Source organism: Hemicordylus capensis, chromosome 3 (genome assembly GCF_027244095.1).
Source record: "Hemicordylus capensis ecotype Gifberg chromosome 3, rHemCap1.1.pri, whole genome shotgun sequence".
NCBI lineage: Eukaryota > Metazoa > Chordata > Lepidosauria > Squamata > Cordylidae > Hemicordylus > Hemicordylus capensis.
In genome coordinates, this window is record NC_069659.1 from 57239541 (window position 1) to 57260543 (window position 21003).

The 21003-nt window shown below is 45.2% G+C and overlaps 1 long non-coding RNA gene across 1 annotated transcript in view; it reads left to right on the top strand.

The window, feature by feature from the left end:
• LOC128349101 (uncharacterized) overlaps positions 1–21003 on the top strand; it is a 50128-nt gene that overhangs the window by 8995 nt on the left and 20130 nt on the right. The window contains exon 3 of the long non-coding RNA XR_008318554.1: positions 2383–2436. This is a non-coding gene — a long non-coding RNA (uncharacterized LOC128349101). The remainder of the gene's footprint in view (positions 1–2382; positions 2437–21003) is intronic.

Genomic DNA, 21003 nt, shown 5'->3' on the forward strand with positions numbered 1-21003 from the left:
AACCATTTGTTATTTTGACTCCACCCATCATGACTATTAAAATGTGCTAGACTTGAGCTGGAGAACTGGGTTGCTGATGTTGTTAATGTCTCTGAGGGAATGAGTGTTCCCACTGCCTTAAAGCAGGCAGTGGTGTGTCTTTAAATGAGAAGCCCTCCTGAGAGTTGGGCAATATGGATAATTAGCTGGGCCGGGTGCAGAGCATCTGCGCCTCTAGTTTGTGGCCTGTTGCCTGTCACCATGGTCCCACCCGCTGTCACCATTTTGTTGCCTGCCCATTGCAACCTTCTTCTTCCCTTACCCAGCCACCTCCTTCTTCCTCCATCTGCCCACCTGCTACCACCTCCTTCTGTCCCCTGCCTGCCCATTGCCACCTCCTCCTTCTGCCCATCGCCCGTCTATTGCTGCCTCTTTCTTCTGCCTGTTGCCCATCTGTCCCTGTTGCCCATCTGTCCCCGTCACCCATTTGTCCCCGCCTCCTCCTTCTGCCTCCCACCACTGTTGCTATTTTTGGCACACACACCCCTGCCAGCCAGCTGGCTAGCCACCGCCATTTTTCCCCCTTCCACGCATGGCTATCCGGCAGCTCTTCGAACTCTTGCAAGAGCTGCCATGCATGGGATTAGCCATGGGTATGTCTTAGTGAAATATATATATAAAGAAGATTATGGCTTGAATTTACTACTCTTGAGTAAGATCTTAGGACAAGTGGTGACATCCCAGTTCGTTTTGGACATAACTGATTAATAGCATGACTTCCAAACTGGCCTCTGAACAGATTTTGGGACTTAAACTGCTTTGGACACTCTGGTGGATGACCTACATTGCAGGATAGACAAGAGAAATGAGACTCTGTTGATTCCCCTTCACCTCTTAGTGGTTGTTAGTACCATTAAACATGGAGCTGCTTCACACGAACAAAGTGAAGTGTGAAGAGGTGTGTATGTATGTATTTGTATAGAAATCCCAGGATGCCCTGCATGAGTGTGCGGGGCATCTGGGCAAGACCCCTGAGGCCAAGAGGCCTGTTGTAGCCTCCCAGTCAGATGCCGACTTGTGTGTCACTGCAGCACTGAGATGCACCGCGGCGGCACATGATCAACTAGATGGGGTTAGTAGAGCGCTCACTCCGCTAATCTCTTTTAAGGGGGGGACTTACCGAGGTTTGCTTCCAGGAGCCATGGCTCCCGTGGCAGCACATGACCATAGGAAAGCTGGCTTGGCTCCCTTAGCCCACTTTCCAGCAGTCGTGAGAATCGCCTCATGGTCTTCTTATGGGATATCTCAGAGAATGAGACCTGGGGACACCATTTTATGGTGGTTCCAGTCTTATCTCCTAGACTGATTCCAGAAGTTGGTACTAGAGACTACTGCTCTGCTCCATGGCCATTTGCTTGTGCGATTCTGGTTAGATCCAAATTAAACTATTGCAAAGAATGAGAGGCCATTCACACAATCAAAAATAGGGTTCTACCCAGGTTTGGGAGCTGTGTGCGCTCTCAATTTTCAGTTGTGTGGAAGCAAGGTAAGAGGAGAACCTGGGTAGAAGTGATTGTGTGGAAGCAAGGTAGGAGGAAAACCTGGGTAGAAGTGATTGTGTGGAAGCAAGGTAGGAGGAAAAGCTACCCAGGTTTCCCTCCTACCTTGCTTCTAAACAATCACTTCTACCCAGGTTTTCCTCCTACCTTCTTTCCATGCAACTGGAAGTCGGGAGCACACACAGCTCCCAAACCTGTGTAGAACATAGTTTTTGATTGTGTGAATGACCTCTGTATGTGGGGCTGTCTTTGAAGATGGTCCAGAAATTTCAGCAGATACAAAATAGAGCAGCCAGACTATTGGTTAGAGCAAGTTCCTTGAACCATATCCCATCTCTTCTGGCTTGACTGCACTGGTTACCAGTATGCCTCTGGGCCCAATTCCAAATTCTTTCTTTGTTCTCTAAAGCCCTAAACATCTTGAGACCTGGTTACCTTAAGGACCATCTGCTCCCACACCCTTCTTCCCAGCCCTTGAGAATGGCTTGTTCTTCAGACTACCACTGCCACTATCAGATGTGAGACTGGTGATTACTAGAAGTGGGGTCTTCTTAGTGGTAACTGCAACTAATTCCCTGCTTTTAAGTGGATATTGGAAACCTGTTTATTTCTGATGGTTTTTAGCTCTGTACTGTGATCTGATTTATGCTAACTTTTACATATTATTGAAACTGCTGTTTCTAACTGTCATTTATTTTGTGTGTTTATGCTTGTTTTTAGTTGTAAGCTGCTTTGAAATGTATCTTACTGAAAAGTGGGTCATAAATGTTGAAAGCAAACAAATAAAGTGGAGAAAATGAAGAATATGAGTCTTAGATGACACAATTATTTTATATTTTGATAGTGTCTGGAAGGTCTGAACTCATCAGCAGTTGGAGGGGAGGCAGCCTAATTGCAGGTATTGTTTTATTTTATCACATCTCTTTCCAAAAGAGCTGGAAATGTTATGATTTTTATGGAAACATAACTGGAACAGCTGCTGGTGAGAGGGAGATACCAGCAGATTCTGGGTAAGCTGCAGAGGTGTTGGTTTCCCCCAGATCCCCCCATGTGATAAAGAAATTGACAGGAGATTGCCAGGATGTCTATGAAAGACGTCATGATGGGCACACCCTTGGTATACAGTATCCCCCTTTAATTGCATAAGCTGGAAAGGTATAGTCTGATCTGGCCCGTTCTTTCTGCTGCACCACACAGGGACTCAAGCCACCAATTGCTATGCCATATAATACCACTAACTGTTTTGTGAACAACATAGTGAGGTCATTCACACAATCAAAGGGGCTATTTACACGACCATGTGGGCAGGCATTTGGGCGGGCAGCGGGGAGGCAGGGTTTAAACTACCTTGCCCCAGACAATCAATGGTTGCTTTTTTGGCATGTGAGCCATGCACCCACACAACACGCTCTGCCGGGAGCAGCACAGATCACTGTCAACAGAACCTGGGACTTGTTTTGCAAGCCTCCAGATATACCAGAAGGCATTGCACGATGAGCACAATGCCATGGGGGATTCCCCTGACAGGCTTTCTAGGTGCCTCCCTCTGTGTCTCCTTGGGCTCCATGAAGTCCAAAGAGCCACACAATCCACACTTACTCCCTTAACCTCAGCTAAGAGCTGGGCTTGGGAGTGGGACTAGGCTGGGTGGGAACTGTGTCCTACCCAGATTGGGAAGCTATATGTACTTGCAATTTTCAGTTGTGTGGAAGCAAGGTAGGAGGAAAACCTGGGTAGCTTTCCCCCCACTACTTTGCTTCCACCAATCACTTCTACCCAGGTTTTCCTCTTGCTCCCACACAACTGAAAATTGGGAGCACACACAGCTCCCCAACCCGGGTAGACCACAGTTTTTGATTATGTGAATGACCTCAGTAAGTGGTATAAAGTTAGCATAGCTCCAGGGGTTTAAATGATACCTGTTTTAGTGACTTGTATGATTATTTGACAAGCTCCAAACGAAAATTAAAATCTACAGTTTAAAAACAACAGCTGATCATTTAATACAACTTATTTGTATCAGTTTGCTTTATACAATTCTGGTTATCCTAGACAAATCAAATTTTTTTGGTGGGAGGTGATCAGGGCAAGTATAAGGATCATTATGTGCAACAGATGGTTCAGTGAAGGCCTGTAGTTAAACTCTGTCCTTTATGTAGTTTGAGGTGACCTGCCAAATACCAAGCATCTCATGTGATTCTCCTGCAGGCAATCCTGTAAAGAAACTGAATGTCACACAGTCAGCTGGGTTTCAGGCACGCAGGTTGACTGAGCCTGGTTACTCATGGCAGCCAGCTGTTTCCAGGGTGAAATATGCGCCATAGTGCCCTCTGTTTTCTGAAGCCTAAACTTATCCCATCACTCCTCATCCACAACTAAAAATAAAGCCCAAGGAGGTACAGCTACCTTTGCTTGCAGTTATCCCATATAATATAAGGGACCAGTAAGTAAGGCCCATTGTTGACTGGGCAAAATCATTTTTTTGTAAATTGTACATATAGGAACATCCAAGAAATGTAATATATGTAATAGGATTTTTTATGAAGGTGCCTGCAAAAGGGAAGTAAAACAACAGTTTGACATTTGTAGGATTTCAACTTCAAACATTATTCATTTTATTGAATAATGACCATATATGGTAAATATAAATAATAGAACATTCAAATCTGAGAAAGATCTGCTTTTCTTGGGCATGATATCACTTTTCAATTATTGATCTGATTATTGAGTGTTAAAAATCTGTTGATAACAAAAACAGTTAAAATATGATTACATTCAGAATGTCTTCTGAAAAAATACATTTTAAAAACTTTCCTTGAGCATATTCTGGCATAAAAAGTAGTGCATTATGCTAATTTGGCAGGATTGTTCATCAAAAATTTGGTATCTGTATGTCATCGGGAAGTATTACTTTATTTTGCACAAATTCTTCAAAATATGTAATAGATATATACATATTTCAAATTAAAAAGAAATCGTTTCCCTTCCTTACAATGTGTCTCCTCTTCACCTCTGCATTTAGATTATAAGGTACTCGAGAAAGGAAGCAATTTATATACTGCTCTTCATCCTATGAACCTGTGTACAAAAATCTAAGACCAGCCTAAAAGATAAGACAGCAATCATACAATTCAGCCAAGGAGAGCAGCAGCAATAATTACTAAATTAGTCAATTTAGCATTGAGTTGGTGTAGATGAAGAGTAGCCTGCAGCAGCCCTTACATGTGTTAACATTGTTAGGGCTATGGCCTGAATGTGCCTGTGCCACAGTCACTCAAAAAAGTGCTGATGCGATCTTGGCACGTCTTTTAATCTCATGTAAGCGGTAATCATCCTAATTGCCCTTCTACACATACTAGAAACCCTGTTTTGTAACATTGGTAGAGGGGCAATTCAGATGATTGCCCTTCACAAGAATATGCCGAGATCATGTTGGCATGTCCTTGAGTGACCACGACGCCACTCTTTATCTAAACCAGCCCAATGCTAATTACTAAAAATAGTCAAAGGAGGTAACAAAGTGGTAGTAGAGATCAAACATCAGATAATGATGTCATTGAAACAATCAGAAACTTTGTTCTACCTGGGTTTGGGAGCTCTGTGTGCTCCCAATTTGCGGTTGTGTGGAAGCAAGGTAGGAGAAAAACCTGGGTAGTTTTTCCTCCTACCTTGCTTCCATACAATCACTTCTACCCTGGTTTTCCTCTTAACTGGCTTCCACACAACTGAAAACTGGGAGCACACACAGCTCCCAAACCTGGGTGGAAACACAGTTTTTAATTGTGTGAATTGACCTTATTGTATGTCCTACAGCTTATCCTATGGTGTCCTTATCCTCAGGACCCCACTACCCATGTGTTAGGCTTAAGAAAGTGCAGAAGACAAGTATATGGTCTGATTCTGAGCCTACTAATTCTGTGCTTCTCACAGAGCAGATGCTGTTAATGGCAGTGGAGCTATTCATTTTTGTTAATTTCATTTCTATTCCACCTTTCCTTTAAGGAGCTTATAGTTGTGTACAAGGTTTACCTTCCTAACAACTCTGTGATGTAGGATAAACTAGAACAATTTATGGTTCAGTAGGGATATGAACATGGGTCTACCTGTTCCAAGTCACTCTAACCACCACTGGCTCTTCTGGGAGACACAGGAAGTACAGAGAGCAGAGCTTTGAAGGGGAGCCATTCTTTTTATTTTATTTTTATTCTTTTTATACCTTTAAAGCTCTAAATGGCTTGGGACTGGGTTACCTTGCCCCATATGTCCCTACCCAGACTTTAAGATCTTCTTTGGAGGCCCTCCTCTGGGTGCCCCTGCCAAATGAAATCAGGTGGGTGGCTACCAGAAAGAGGGCCTTTTTGATAGGGATGTGCGAACTGGTTCGAGGGTCTGGGGGTTCAGGTTAGAATTGAACCCTCCCGGTCTGGCAGGTCCAAACCAAACTCACCTTCCCTGTTCATGATTTTTTTTAAAAAAAATTAAAAATCACCTGTAGCCCCTTTGGGGGGCTTCCTAAAGGCCGCGGGGGGGGGGGATGTCTGCAAAGGTTCCCCCTCCCCCCCACTGGCCTCTTAATTCACTGCCTCAGCCCATCCCTAGCTGACTTTCAGGCCTGTTTGGGCCTGCAAAGATCGGCATGGGGGCCATTTTGGAGGCCACCACACATGCTCAAATGGCCTCTGCAAGGCCTGGCAAGGCCTAGGGCCTCACAGGGACCATGAGAGTATGCACGGCAGACATTTTTTAAAATTAAAATAATTAAAAATGGCCTCTGAAAACAAAATGGCCACCACGCATGCTCAAATGGCCTCTGTGAGGCCCTAGGCCATGCCAGGCCTCACAGAGGCCATTTGAGCATGCGTAATGGCCATTTTGCTTTTGGTGGCCATTAAAAATATATATATATTAATTTTTTCCACTCGGGCACAGTGGCCATTTTGGAGGCTGCCATGGCTGCACAATTGGACTCTGCATGGCCTGGGTCACCACACTAAAGGTGGAAGGCCTGAACAGTACTGGTGATGGCATAAAACGAGGCCAGCAAGGGGAAGGAGAACCTCCGTGGACACCACCATCACCTTCAACAACTCCCCCGAAGGGGGATATATATATATATATATATATATATATATATATATATATATTCCAGGAACACCACCCCTGAACCAAATGGAACTGGGGGGGTTTAAGTGGGTGCCGGACTGAACTGGCCTGGACCGGTTCTGGTCCAGTCTGCACTCGAACTGAACTGGACCATCTGGTTCCGTGCACACCCCCATAGACAAATGAAGTCCACTGTGAGAAAGGCAAACAACTCCTATCATCAGTCCACAGCAATTGCTCTTCAGTTTGCATCACAGCTGTTTTGGAGAATATAGCATGAGGCATCCTCAGTACTTGTAAAAAATAAATCTTTTGACTTCTTTTGTCTCCTAAATACTCCTAAGAGTATTTAGTTAAAGCAAATGTTTGTGGTGAGAAACAAAATATATTTTTTCTCAGCTGGTATAATAAGGAACTGAAGTCAATACAATCTACATCAATCATAGTAGTTCAACATGCTGAGGATGCAGTATCTATGATTCACAGCCTAACTATATGCTCATAATTTAATCTAAATTTCCTGTTCATTTCCTAAGGTATTTGTTTGTTTGTTTATTATTTAACGTATTTTAATACTTCCCAAAACTTACATCTCTGGGCGGTTTACAAGATAAAAACATTAAAACGTTAGTTAAAAACAGAAACAAGAAATTTAAAACACAACAGTTTAATTTTTAAAAAAAACAATATTCTAAAACAACATTAAAAACAATCAAAAGAGTATCAGTTAAAAGCCTGGGTGAACAGATGCATCTTTAAAGACTTTTTTAAAATTGTCAGAGATGGGGAGGCTCTTATTTCACTAGGGAGTGCATGCCAAAGCCTCAGGGCAGCAATGCAGAAGGTCCGTCCCTGAGTAGCCACCAGACAAGCTGGTGGCAAATACATACGGACCTCTCCTGATGATCTCAATGGGTGGTGGGGTTCATAAAGAAGAAGAAGATGTTCGCTTAAATACCCATGGCCCAAGCTTTTTAGGGATTTATAGATTATAACTAACACCTTGTATTTTGCCTGGAAACATATCGGCAGCCAGTGTAACTCCTTCAATACAGGAGTAGTATGGCCTCTCCTAGATGACCCAGAGACCAGCCTGGCTGCCGCATTCTGAACCAACTGTAGTTTCCGGACTACATACAAGGGCAGCCCCACATAGAGCTCATTACTGTAATCCAGTCTGGAGGTTACCAGCAGATGTACCACTGTTTTGAGATCATCAATCTTAAGAAACGGATGCAGCTGGCATATCAGCCGAAGCTGATAGAAGGCACCTCTGGCCACTGCCTCAACCTGGGACACCAGGGAGAGACTCTGATCCAGAAGCACCCCCAGATTGCATACCTGTTCCTTCTGGGGAAGTGTGACCATGGGGTCACAGAACAGGCAGATCAAAATCATCTCCCGAGTTTCGACCCTGCACAATGAGTACCTCCGTCTTATCTGGATTCAGTCTCAGTTTGTTATCACTCATCCAGCCCATTACCAACTCCAGACAGGCATTTAGGGAAGTTATGCCTTCTCCCAATGATGCTGACATGGAGAAACAGATTTGAGTGTCATGAGCATACTGATAACACCCTGCACCAAATCTCCTGATGATCTCTCCCAGTGGTTTCATGTAGATGTTAAACAACATCCGAAACAATATGGAACCCTGAGGGACACCATACATAAGTTCAGATTTTGAAGAACAGCAGTCTCCAAGGGACACCATCTGGAACCTACCCAAGAGGTAGTAGCGGAACCACTGCAGAGCAGTGCCTTTCACTCCCAACCCCCTCAGACGCTCCAGAAGGATACTGTGGTTGATAGTATTGAAAGCCGCCGAGAGGTCCAAAAGGACAAACAGAGTCACACTTCCTCTGTCAATTCCCATTTGGAGATCATCCATCAGGCAGACCAAGGCAGTCTCCACTCCATAGCCAGCCCGGAAGCCAGTTTGAAATGGGTCTTGATAATCAGTTTCCTCCAAGACTGTCTGGAGTTGGGGGGCCACCACCCTCTCAATTACCTTGCCCAGCTCCAAGGGATCCAAGGTAGGCTTCTTCAGAAGCGGTCTAAGAATTGCCTCCTTAAGACTAGGAGGCTTAATAAATAAATAAATAGATAGATAGATAGATAGATAAATAAATAAATAAATAAATAAATAAATAAATAAATAAATAAGATGCCATACGAATGATGCCTCCTAGTCTTAAGTCTATATTCTATCTATCTATCTATCTATCTATCTATCTATCTATCTATCTATCTATCTCCCTTCAAGCTTAGTAGAAAGACATTCCCAGAGGCGAGTCTCATGATCAGTGAGACCCACCTTAAGAGGGTTTGCAGGGAGAGCGGGCTTAGCTCTCTCTCACTGCAGATGGTCCCCAGACAGCCCTGGGTGTCTGGATTGGCCACCCACATGACTGCCGACTCTGTCATGGAGGTGGCAGGGGTTGTGGGGATTGGGGGCTGTGCGGCCCCCCAGAAGTTCCAGGATGCCCCGCTCGAGTGCACGGAGCATCCTGGAGAGACTCGCAGGTTTGGGAGGCTTGTTTCAGCCTCCTGGCGGGGATCTCCTCGTGTGCTGCCGTGGCACGGAGGCACGTCATGGCAACACATGATCAAATAGACAGGGTTAGCAGAGCGCTCGCTCCGCTAACCTTGTCTAAGAAGAGGGGAATTAAGAGGGTTTGCTGCTGGGAGCCGTGTGGCACTCATGGCAGCACACAATCCACCGAAAGTGGGCTAGGCTCCCTTAGCCCACTTTTGGTGGATCGTGAGAATTTCCTCCCAGAGTGCTACGGATGGTTTGGAGGATGTGGCATGTTTCCAGGACCAGCTCATCAAATTTGGGCAACCCATGGGGGTGGTTGGCACCCTCGCTCTAGGCCACCCCAGCAACCCCCAAATGCAGTTATGGGGCTGCTGAAACCTCCATTCTTGCCTATGGAGCAAAACCTTAAAGCCACTTGTGGGGTGCTGGGGTGACCCAGAGTGAGTGGTGGTGTAGTGAACAGAGGGTGCTAACCACCCCCATAGGTTGCTGGGTTTTGTTGTTTCTGAAGTGTTCTGAGTGTAGATTCTTTGGTAGCATATAAGATTTTCAATGACAAACCATGAATCCACTCTTATTGCTAACCTTAAAGACACATAAACTTCAAAAATAACTTAAATATCAGCCCTTTGCCCAATTGCTTTCAAATAATTCTGATAGTTTCCTTGCCCCCCTTGGGCACTACCACCCACCACATTCTGCTCTAGGCCACCCCTTTGCCCCCGACGTGAAGCTATACATTTGCTGACACCTCCATGCTTCTTTAGGGAGAAAAACCTTAAAGACGGGTAAACTTCAAAAATCACTTAAAAATCAGCCTTTTGCCCAATTCCTTTCAAATAATTCTGATAGCTTCCTGGCCCCCCATGGGCACTACCACCCACCACACTCCGCTCTAAAACACCCCTTTCCCCCTGACATTAAGCTATACATTTGCTGCAATCCTCATTACTCCCTATGAGGAATTCCAAAATAATTTTAAAATTCACCAATAATCCGAGGAGTGTCCAATTGCCTTGGGGCTTTGTGGGTGGAGGGCACCCCTGGGTTTCTACCACCCACCCCACATTTGTGCCCCTAGGTGCTCCACAATAGGGGATAATGGGCTGGTTCAGTCCCATTATACCCTATGAGAAAAATAATTAAAATATTTCAAATATTCATTTAAAAAAATCGTAGGAGTGTCCGATTGCTTTGGGGTTTGGGTGGTTGTTGGCACCCATGGGTGTTCCCCAATAGGGAATAATGGGCTGGTTTGAGTCCCATTAAACCTTATGAGAGAAAAATAAAAATAAAATTCAAAAATTCATTAAAAAATCGTACAAGTGTTCGATTGCTTTAGTGTTTGGAAGGTAGGTACCTATGGGTGCCAGCTACCACCCCGCCCATTTTTGGACATCTAAACTGGTTCTAACTGGTTCAAACTGAACCACTCCCAGTTTGGTTCGAATTCGAACCTGCAGCTTGAACCTGATGGCTGATTTGGTTCAAATTAGAACCATAGAACCACCCTGCTTTCAACCGGTTCACACATCCCTAGTGTAATTGATGGTCGAAGCATGGTAGTTGGAAAAGCTACCCAGGTTTTCCTCCTACCTTGCTTCCACACAATCACTTCTCCCTCCTCCTACCTAGTTTGTACCCACACAACCAAAAATTGGGAGAACACACAACTCACAAACCTGGGTAGAACACAGTTTTTGCTTGTGTGAATGACCTCAGTTTTTTATTGGTTAATGACCTCACAGTTTCTTTGGTTTCCATTAATGCATTTTAAAAAGAAATGTAATGAGAGGCGTGACTAGGCATAGGTTGCTCAACCTCTTCTGCCTAATGTTCACTAGAGTGCATTTAAAAACCACTGTTCTCAGCAAGTCAGGAACTCAAACTAAGAGCTTCAGTAAGAGACATGACTCATGAATGAGTAGTGTGTACTCAAGGAACATCAAGGAATTTTTTAATCTTTGTGTGGAATACCTCCTTCAAGTAAGAATCATCCTAACCAAATTATTGTCTCTAATTCTTCTCTGTTTGTATTATGACAGACTCACAGTACTATTTAGACTACTTTTCATAACATGTTTTAAGACTAAAAGTGTTCTTGGTTGTTGGGATTTCCTACCCTCCTCCGTGAAACAGGATTGTTTACCCCGTCAAACGGCAGAGTGCTGAGAGAAGCAGGGGGCTCCAGACGCCAGGAAAGTCTCAGTAATTACCTTTCAGAAGTCAGGAAGGGCTCAGAGAGGTGTGCAACAGCTGCTGGGGGATAGGTGGGTGCAGCCCAAGAAACAGAGATGGAATAGAGATGATATCAGCTCCATAGCTTCAGACAGGTGTAGAAATATTCGGAGGGCTAGAGGCCACCTAGTCGAAGGGCTATAGGCCACCTCCAGCCTCAAAGGCAGGGTGCCTCTGAGTACCAGTTGCAGGCGATTAACAGCAGGAGGGAGGGCATGCCCTCAACTCCTGCCTGTAGGCTTCCAGCGGCATCTGGTTGGCCACTGTGCAAAACAGAATGCTGGACTAGACGGGCCTTGGGCCTGATCCAGCAGGGCTGTTCTTATGTTCTTATGATAACTTCATGGAGGAGAGGTCCATCAATGGCTACTAGTCTGAGGGCTATAGGCTACCTCCAGCCTCAAAATCAGGATGCCTCTGAGTACCAGTTGCAGGGGAGTAACAGCAGAGAGAGGGCTCAACTCCTGCCTGTGGCTTCCAGCAGCATCTGGTGAGCCACTGTGTGAAACAGGATGCTGGACTAGATGGGCCTTGGGCCTGATCCAGCAGGGCTGTTCTTATGTTCTTAAATGCTAGTGAAGGAGGTGGAGTTGGAGAACAAGTCCCCTTGGGAGGCCAGGGATTGGGTGGCCAATCCATTTGCCTGGCCAGGGAAGAAGAAGCAAGCTGGAAGTGGGGAGGAGTGTCCTAAATGTAGGGCTTTATTTAAGGCAGGGGCTGCCGAAGATGAGATGATCAGCAGGGATGGGGTTTGTTGGTCTGATGGACTTCTGGAGAGGAACTCAGACCTTTGCTCCTGCTGATAGATGAAGGAGTGGAGCGACTATACTCCCCTCCTCCCCCAACTCTGAGGCAATGCCCGTGCCTATAATTTAGTGCGAGGGGTGGGGGGGAAAGGTTAATTAGAGAATTCCTCCTCCCTAAACACGGACAAAGGTAATTTAAACCTTTAAGAAATACTAGATAAAAGTCTCTTGAAGTGTCAGGTCTAGGCCAGAGTATGGCCAGCCACTTCCAAGACCACTAGTAGAGAGTACGCTTTTCAGCCCAGGGTCCCAGAGATCAGTGGATTATGCAAGCCACTGAGGTGCAACAAGCATAATGCTCCTTGTTGACCTGGTGAAGGGAGAGCACCAGGCCTAGTATCTATAGAAGACCTTGGGCAGTCATGTGGATGGACGATCCAGCTGCCCAGGGCTGCCTTTTGATTGTCTAAGCCCGCTCTCCCCGCACACTCAGAAGAAGCTCTTCTCACTGATCATGAGAAGAGCTTCCATGGCTTTCTAAACCTTCTAAAAGAGTAACTAATGGGCCCATCACAAAAGCTAAGGGGGCTGGCTACCTCTGCTCCCCTTTACAGAGGCACAGTGGGTGCCCACACACCCATTCACTTTACAATCATATGGATTAAGATGATGACTGAAAATGCTGTGTATGTTTGTGGGGAACTGAGAGAATATCAGCATGCCTAAGGCTACCTAATAATTTTTTGGCTGAGATGAGATTCAGGGTATACATTTGGCAAGTGCTTGGGGATAGCAACACCTCATAGGGCTTTTTCTTCTAGTTTTTGATGATCACATTTACCTGTGTTGCCATTTGGGGTCCCAGCTCTTGAAACATATACAGCCTGGTACTTGTCTGGATTCTCAGGACAAAGCTCACTAGTTCAGGAAGCAGAGGACAGAATGGGTCCAGGTGTTCAGGCATGGGCAGGTTTCCAGCAGGACGGGGGGTGAGGGGAAGCCATCCTGAAGCTGCACTGCACAGCAGTTGTGTGATTCAACAGTAATTGAATCTACGCGGCACTGCACCTCTGGAACTTTCCACTACTTGTAGAAGTGGGGAAGGGGTGTGTAGCTGTATTGTTTTAAGATGCATTCTGGTTTATAGCTATGATGAGTGCCTGAATAACAATAGGTAGTGAATTTTCCTGACAAGGCTTTAAGATGAAGCGAGCTGCACCACATGTTGCTGAGCAGACTTCATGCAACACTCCGTGTGTATTCCTTTCTTCAGCATTGTTTAAGTTTTAACATTGCAGGATCTCTGTATGGAACTTGAGCAGGCATTTGTAGCCGCATCCGTTTAACACAGCTGGTCGAAAGTCTCATTGAGCATTGCATGCTTTCATATGCCACAGCACAGCATATTAAGCACCAAGTTATCATGCCATGGAGAAAAGCTTTATTAAAGCTTTGTGGCCTGCTGCCTGTCTCTCAGTATGGCTGAAACAAAGATAAATGTTTAAAGAAATCATGAATGAAATAGCTGAAATACAACAAGGACTGGCCTGAACTTTTGGGCTGTGCTTCAAATGGAGCTAAGGCCAACCCTTTGAGGTTCAGCTCTATACCACTAATCAATTTCTTCCCCTGCAATTATATGACTCTGCAGTGGCTGGTTTCAACTGGTGCTGGAAGGAGAAGAGCGAGATGGGATATTTGTACAGGTCTATCATTCGGCTTCTTTCATATTATGGATTCTACAGCTTGAATTAAGAACTTTAGGGTCCGAGACTGAGACCTATTCAACTACAATTGACAAAAGCCCTATTCAGACATTATGAAGCACTCTTGTGCTCAAGCTTACATCTTGAAAAACAGGGAAGACAGAAGTCCCATCCCTGTGCTGTCACCCACCCCCTCGAGCCTGACATTCACGCTTATCACACTCTTTGTCTGAAGGGGGAGATGTCATAAGCCTGAAGGCCAGCATTTTTTCCATGAGCAGAAATCTTGACCCCAAGATATCTCTCCTGGTCAGTCACCGACAGCTCAGATCCCATTAGTGTATATGTTAAGTTGGTGTCTTTTGCCCCAGTATGCATCACTTTACACTTACTTACATTGAACTGCATTTGCCATTTTGTTGCCCACTCCCCAGTTTGGAGAGATCTTTTTGAAGCTCCTCACAATCCATTGTGGATTTCCCTACCCTAAATAGTTTAATGTCATTTGCAAATTTGGTCACTAAGCAAAGAGCAAGCGCTCCACTCCACCCACCAGGCCCAGGAACAGTTGCATTCCACTTGTTCAGTTGTAGCTATGTCCCAGAAACCCTGATAGAGTTGAAAGGCAGCCAGTGAATCTAAGGAGCTAGGATTTGAACCTAAGTCCAGGGCTGGCACAATCTATGGGGGCCTCCTCAGCACTTATAATTTTGTACTTAGTATAGCACAATTGAATACTAATATGCAACATCATTTTCCCATTAGTATGCTTCTTTTCGAACAGATCCTGGGCTTGTGCATAGGTAGAACACACACAGCTGCCAACTCACCATGCTCTCAGTAAAGCTAAAAATGGCCTGAATCTTTACCACAAAGTGACCACAGAAACATCACCTTAAAATGGAAGGTGGTCATATGGAAAACATATGACATTTTCCTTTTTTCCCTTGCATGTAAGAAGCATTTTCACTCTAAACTTTTTAAAACTGTGGTTTTTTGTTAAGCTCTTTTAAAATGCTTAACAACAATTGCTTTTCCAGCAACTGGTTTTGACGGACAATGTTGTCAAGCAAACAAAAGATATTAACACAGACGTCAGATTAATGTAGTGACTCACTGCTGTGAAGAATGTGCACTCCTAGGATAAGGATACTACTATGACTCTAGTCTTAACTCCTCTCAATGTGTAGGCGTTTTAGATCAGAACCAGATGTCAAATCTCATGAATGCTGCAATACCTAGGGTATGCTCATAGGAAAATATGTCAAATGGGATGAGATTGAATGTGTGTGTGTGTGTGTGTGTGTGTATGCATGCATGTGTACATGTGTGTTTATTAAGTTAAGGAACACATACAGTTCTTTATCTCTGTGCAGAGGCTGCTTCCACACGTTTGTTTGTTTGTTTGTTTGTTTATCAAATTTGTTTACCGCCCTAAACTTTCGTCTCTGGGCAGTTTACAATAACATGAAACCAGTTAAAAACATATACAAAAACTTAAAAACAATTTAACAAATTAAAATAAACAGAAATTAAAACCCAAAAATATTAGGAAGCTGAGAAAGCTTGGGCGAAAAGATGGGTTTTCAGGATTTTTTTTTTAAATTGCAAGAGATGGGGAGGATTGTATCTCAGCCAGGAGCGCATTCCACAATCTCAGGGCAGCGACCAAGAAGGCCCGTCTCTGTGTAGCCACCAAACGAGTTGACAATATGTTGAGTATAATTGTCCCACTTGTCTACTTTGGCTTAAGCATGACAGCTATACATTTGTACAAAGTCTACATGTAGAACTGTATGTGCCTACTGTTGGAAACCCAGCTGGGTTGCACAGCTGGGAACCTTGGAAAAGCAGGGATCTCAGTAATGGAGGCAGAGATCTATTTAAGTTGTACATGAATAGATTCCATGCAGGCTTTCAACTGGATGAATATAATTTTCCTTCAAACATGTGTTCACTCGCCACAGTTATGTGGAGAATAAGGTTACCATCATCTCTGGCAAGGGGACCATTTATTTCTGTTCACATGATCCCTTGAAACCATTTTCCTTGAATTGCTTATTGTGGTCATTAACACAATCAAAAACTGTGTTCTACCTGGGTTTGGGAGCTGTGTGTGCTCCCAATTTTCAGGGGTTATTCACATGAGCTATGGGGTGGGCAGGTGGGAGAAAGGATTCCAAAACCTTGCATTCCCCCCAGATGATTGTTGTTTTGTTGGTGGGAACGTGCTCCACATTCCTACATGAACAGCCTTACTCTGTGCAGCACAGAGCAGGGCGGATTGACCTGAGGTCAGGACTTGTCCCAGTCTGCGTGAAGCCCACAATACAGTGTGCAACATGCATGCTGTATTGGGGGATTCCTCCAAGAGATGGACACTCTAGACACTCATCTCTGTGTGTGGTTGGGCTGGAAGCAGCCCGTGCTCACACTTGAGCAAGTAGCCGGGGGTCTCCTTTAACCTTGGCTAATAGTCATGTGCACGGACCGGTTTGGAGGCCATTCTAAAGGCCTCCAGACCGGTCCGGACATGGGGTGGTTTTGGTTCAGGTGGGGGGTTCCAAGTAAGTACGGGGGGGCTTTACTTACCCCTCCAAAGAATGGCACCGTATTTCTTTGAGCAAGCGGGCGGCATACCTCCCTGCCGCCCGCTTCATTCCCCCTCTCGGCGCGGCTCGGCTGGCTCCCTCCTTTTGAAATCTCAATCAGGCGGCAGGGTATCTCCCAGTCCCTGCCGCCCTCTTCAATGCCCCCGCTCGGCTGGCGGCCGCCCCCTGCACAGCCCCAAGACCCCTGCCGACCCTTCCCTTCCCATTTCAAGGGGTCGGCAGGAGAACTCCCCTGCCGTCCCCATTCGCTTCGCCGGCTGGGCTGCAAATGGCTTCTAGGAAGCCTTTTGTGCACAAAAGGCTTCCTAGAAGCCATTTGCAGCCCAGCCGGCAAAGCGGACAGCAGGGAGTTCTCCCGCCGCCCGTTCTCTAAAGTTTCTGAACCTTTATTGGCTAACACACACCCAGGGTAATTAGCAGGGCTAGGTGGTGCTGCCCTGCCAGGATTCGCCCTGATCCCAGTGGTTCTCATGCACAGCCTAATCTGGGCTGGGCATCCCTAGCCCAGGTTAGGCTGCGTGTGAGAACAGCCTCTTGGTTGTGTGGAAGCAAGGTAAGAGGAAACCCTGGATAGAATTGATTGTGTGGAAGCAAGGCAGGAGGAAAAGATACCCAGATTTTTGTTGTACCTTGTTTCCACACAATCACTTCTATCCAGGGTTTCCTCATACCTTGCTTCCAGGTTTTCATCCTGCCTTGCTTCCATACAACCATACAACTTCCATACAACTGAAAATTGAGAGCACCCACAGCTCCCAAACCCAGGTAGAACTCAGTTTTTGGTTGTGTGAAGGACCTCAATACGTGTGTGTGCCCTCTGTGATGGTAACTGAGCATCTTAACTTAATGTTACATCTGGATCACTAAATATTCAGGATATAAACAGAATGATCAGATATTTCACTATAGAAATTCTCTTTTCCTCTATTAAGCTGGTCACAATGAAATCAAATCTCAGTGACTCCACTTGAGTAATTCTAAAATTTACATGGAGGCTATTCTCACATGCACTGTATCCTAGGCTAGGGAAGCCCAGGCCGGGTTAGGCTGCAAATGAGAACCACTGGCATTGGCCCAATCCCAGCAGGGCAGTGCTGCCTAGCCCTGAATTAGAACCCGGCTCTTAGCCAGGGTAAGGGCTCTTTCAAGCTCTTAACCCAGCCTCCTGGATCGTGTGTTCACTGGGGCTATGTCCAGTCCCAGCAGACACAGAGACAGGGATCTAGAGTGCCTGTCTCCTGGGAGAATCCCCCAGAACACTGCACGTATCGCATGGTACATTGTGGGATATCCAGAGTCTGGGATGCATCATCCCAGCCTCCGGAGCGCCATGCTGCAGCACGTGGTTTAGATAGTTTGGGAGCGTGTTCTGTGCTCTCAGCAACAGACCAGTGCTCATCTGGGGGGAAGGTAGGTTTATCCAACCTTCCCCCCAGCCTGCCCACTGCCCCACCCGCCTGGTCATGTGAACAACCTCACTATTTCTCAAAGCAACAGTTGACTCTTGAAACTTATTTGGTTTGATGGACCATCTCAAGCATGTAAATATCCCCACTGATTAATATCAATAATATAACTGAAGCATGTTTATAATATCACTGGAGAATTTATCCTGCTTCCCAAAGAATAAATACTACATCTTACACAACTGCTGATGTTGATAGTATCGGAATACGTTAACTATATACTCAGTCTGCCCTCTAAATATGCACTCATGCACAGAAAAATGAGAGGATGAAAATTACTGCAGTTCACAATCATTCCACCAACTGTGACTCATTTTGAAAACAGACCTTTATTGCAGCCATAATTCAGGTCAAAGGGGGAACAGATGATGCAAAACAACTGTTTGACTTCTGCAGAAACCAAAATTACTGAAGGAAAAATGCTGCTTTTTTCAGAATGCTGGCTTGACACAACACACACACACACACAACACACACACACACACCCTCAAATTGTCCTTTATATGGAAATTCTCAATCTTGCCCTAGTTACTTTAAGGAGAGAAGGAACAGGCATTAACACAGCGATTTAAAAAAACATTGAGCCAGGTCTCATTATCAGTGAGACCCAGTTTGCGAAGCTCAGAAGGGAGAGCGGGCTAAGCCTGCTCCCCCCGCAGACGATCAGGATGGGAGCCCTGGGCAACTGGATCGGCCGCCTACACGACTGCCGGCTCCGTAACAGAACCGGCAGGGGCTGGGGAGTTCGGGGTCCATGCGGCCCCCGGAAGCTCCAGTATGCCCTGTGTGAGCGCACAGGGCATACTGGAGAGAACCCCGGAGCCAGGAGGCGGCTTTTGCCCTCCCCTCCGGGGGTCTACTCTGGAAGCCCTGGTTATCGAAGTGCTCGCTCCGCTAACCCGGGCTTAGGGGAGGACTACAAAAGCGGGTGATCTGCTTTGACTCAACCGGGCTCAGCTGTGAGCCCAGTGAGTTTCATGATTGGTGGAAAGTGGGCTAAGCACCCTTAGCCCGCTTTCCACTGATCGTCAGAATAGCTCCATTATGTATAAATGAAACATAAGGAAGCTCTTTGGTCTTCAGAAGAATAGGCTCTTTTGGCCCCAATCTGTTCCTCAGTTAAAGGACCACACTTCAGCTATGGTAGCTCTATATATTTGTCTGCACCACTTTGGATTAAGCCATTTCATCGGATCAGTGTGTCTCTCTGTTCCCCAATGTTAATAGGGAAAAGACACCACCTTGAGCTCCTTGAAGGAAGTGTGGGATAGAAATTAAGTTAACAAAGTTTGACATAGTTCATAAACCTAGAGAGGCCTCTGTGCACTTGCCCAGTTTTCTTCACACCTTTTCTTTTTTAGAAGAGGAATGATGAAAAAAGAATAATGAAAATATATCATCTCATGAAATTTCAGTAGTCCCAACCCCCAAACTACATCCTCTGTTATATATTTCATCAATATCACTTTAAGAAAAATATCATGATCCTCCGTATTCTCTCTCTCTCTCTCTCTCTCTCTCTCACACACACACACACACACACACACACACACACACGATGTAGATGATTCACATTTCATCAGGAAAAGCCATTTGTCTCTGATCGTTTGGCTTTAAAAAGGGATCAAAGGATTAAAGTTTGAGGCTGGGCCAAATCTAACTTTCCATAAATAGGCGGAACATCACAGGCTTTTGGGAGCCATTCAGCCTGCGACAGAATGAGACTTCAGAATCATTAGAAATTTATGAGAGATCATGAATTGTTACTTTCTGCAATGTAACTAAATAAGCCTTACATTGCAATATGCTGATTAAATGCCACTGCATGTAAAGAGAGACAAAGGCTAGCAGTTTTTTAGATTGCTTCACAGCTTTACTCTTGCATTGTACAAACTAAGAATGGTAAATACCTGAAACAAAGCTGGTAAAGCAGACCCCAGGAGAATCATTTACTGAATATGCAACCCATGGGTACAAATGATTGGGCTTAATTTGCAGGCACTGTAATTTTGTTTTATTTTTACTGTATGGTTGTTAAAATTAGAGTGTCTTACTACAAGAAGCCACATTCTCAAATAGCCCCATAAGGGTATTACAGTGTTGTTGAACAAATCTCTTATGTGCAGACAAAATTTGCTTGCCCAAACCAAGTTACAGTGAAAGAAGCTTGTACACCTAGCCAACCCTGGATTAACCATAAGGCGAAACAAGCACATGCTTAGGGCATCAAGGGAAAGGGAGCACCACAGAGTTTCCCTGCTAACTATCATGCCTTTAACTCTTTCACTGAACAAAAGAACATAAGAACAGCCCTGCTCGATTAGGCCCAATAGCCATCTAGTCCAGCATCCTGTTTCGCACAGTGGCCCATCAGATGCCACTGGGAGCCACAGGCAGGAGTTGAGGGTATGCCCTCTCTCCTGCTGTTACTCTCCTGCAACTGGAACTCAGAGTTATTTTGCCTTTGAGGCTGGAGGTGGCCTATAGCTCTCCAACCAGCAGCTGATGCTAGACTTCTCCTTCATGAAGTTATCCAAACCCCAGCCATCTAGGTTGTTGGCTGTCACCACATCTTGTGGCAGAGAATTCCACAAGTTGATTATGCGTTGTGCAAAAAGTACTTCTGTTTGTTGGCCCTAGATTTCCAGGCATTCAATTTCATGGGACAACTCCGGTTCTAGTGTTATGTGAGAGGGAGAATTTCTCTCTATCCACTTTGTCCACTCCATGCATGATTGTATAGACCTCTATCATGTCTCCCCGCAGTCGTCTTTTTTCTAAACTAAGAAGCCCCAGGTGTTGTAGCATTACCTCATAAAGAAGGTGCTCTAGGCCCCTGATCATCTTGGTTGTCCTCTTCTGCACCTTTTCCAGTTCTACAATGTTCTTTCATGACCAGAATTGTACACAGTACTCCAGGTGTGGCCACACGATTGTTTTGTATAAAGGTATTATAATATTAGCAGTTTTATTTTCAAAACCCTTCCCCTAGCATGGAATTGGCCTTTTTTCACAGCTGCCGCTAAGTGAGTCAACACTTTCAAAGAGCTGT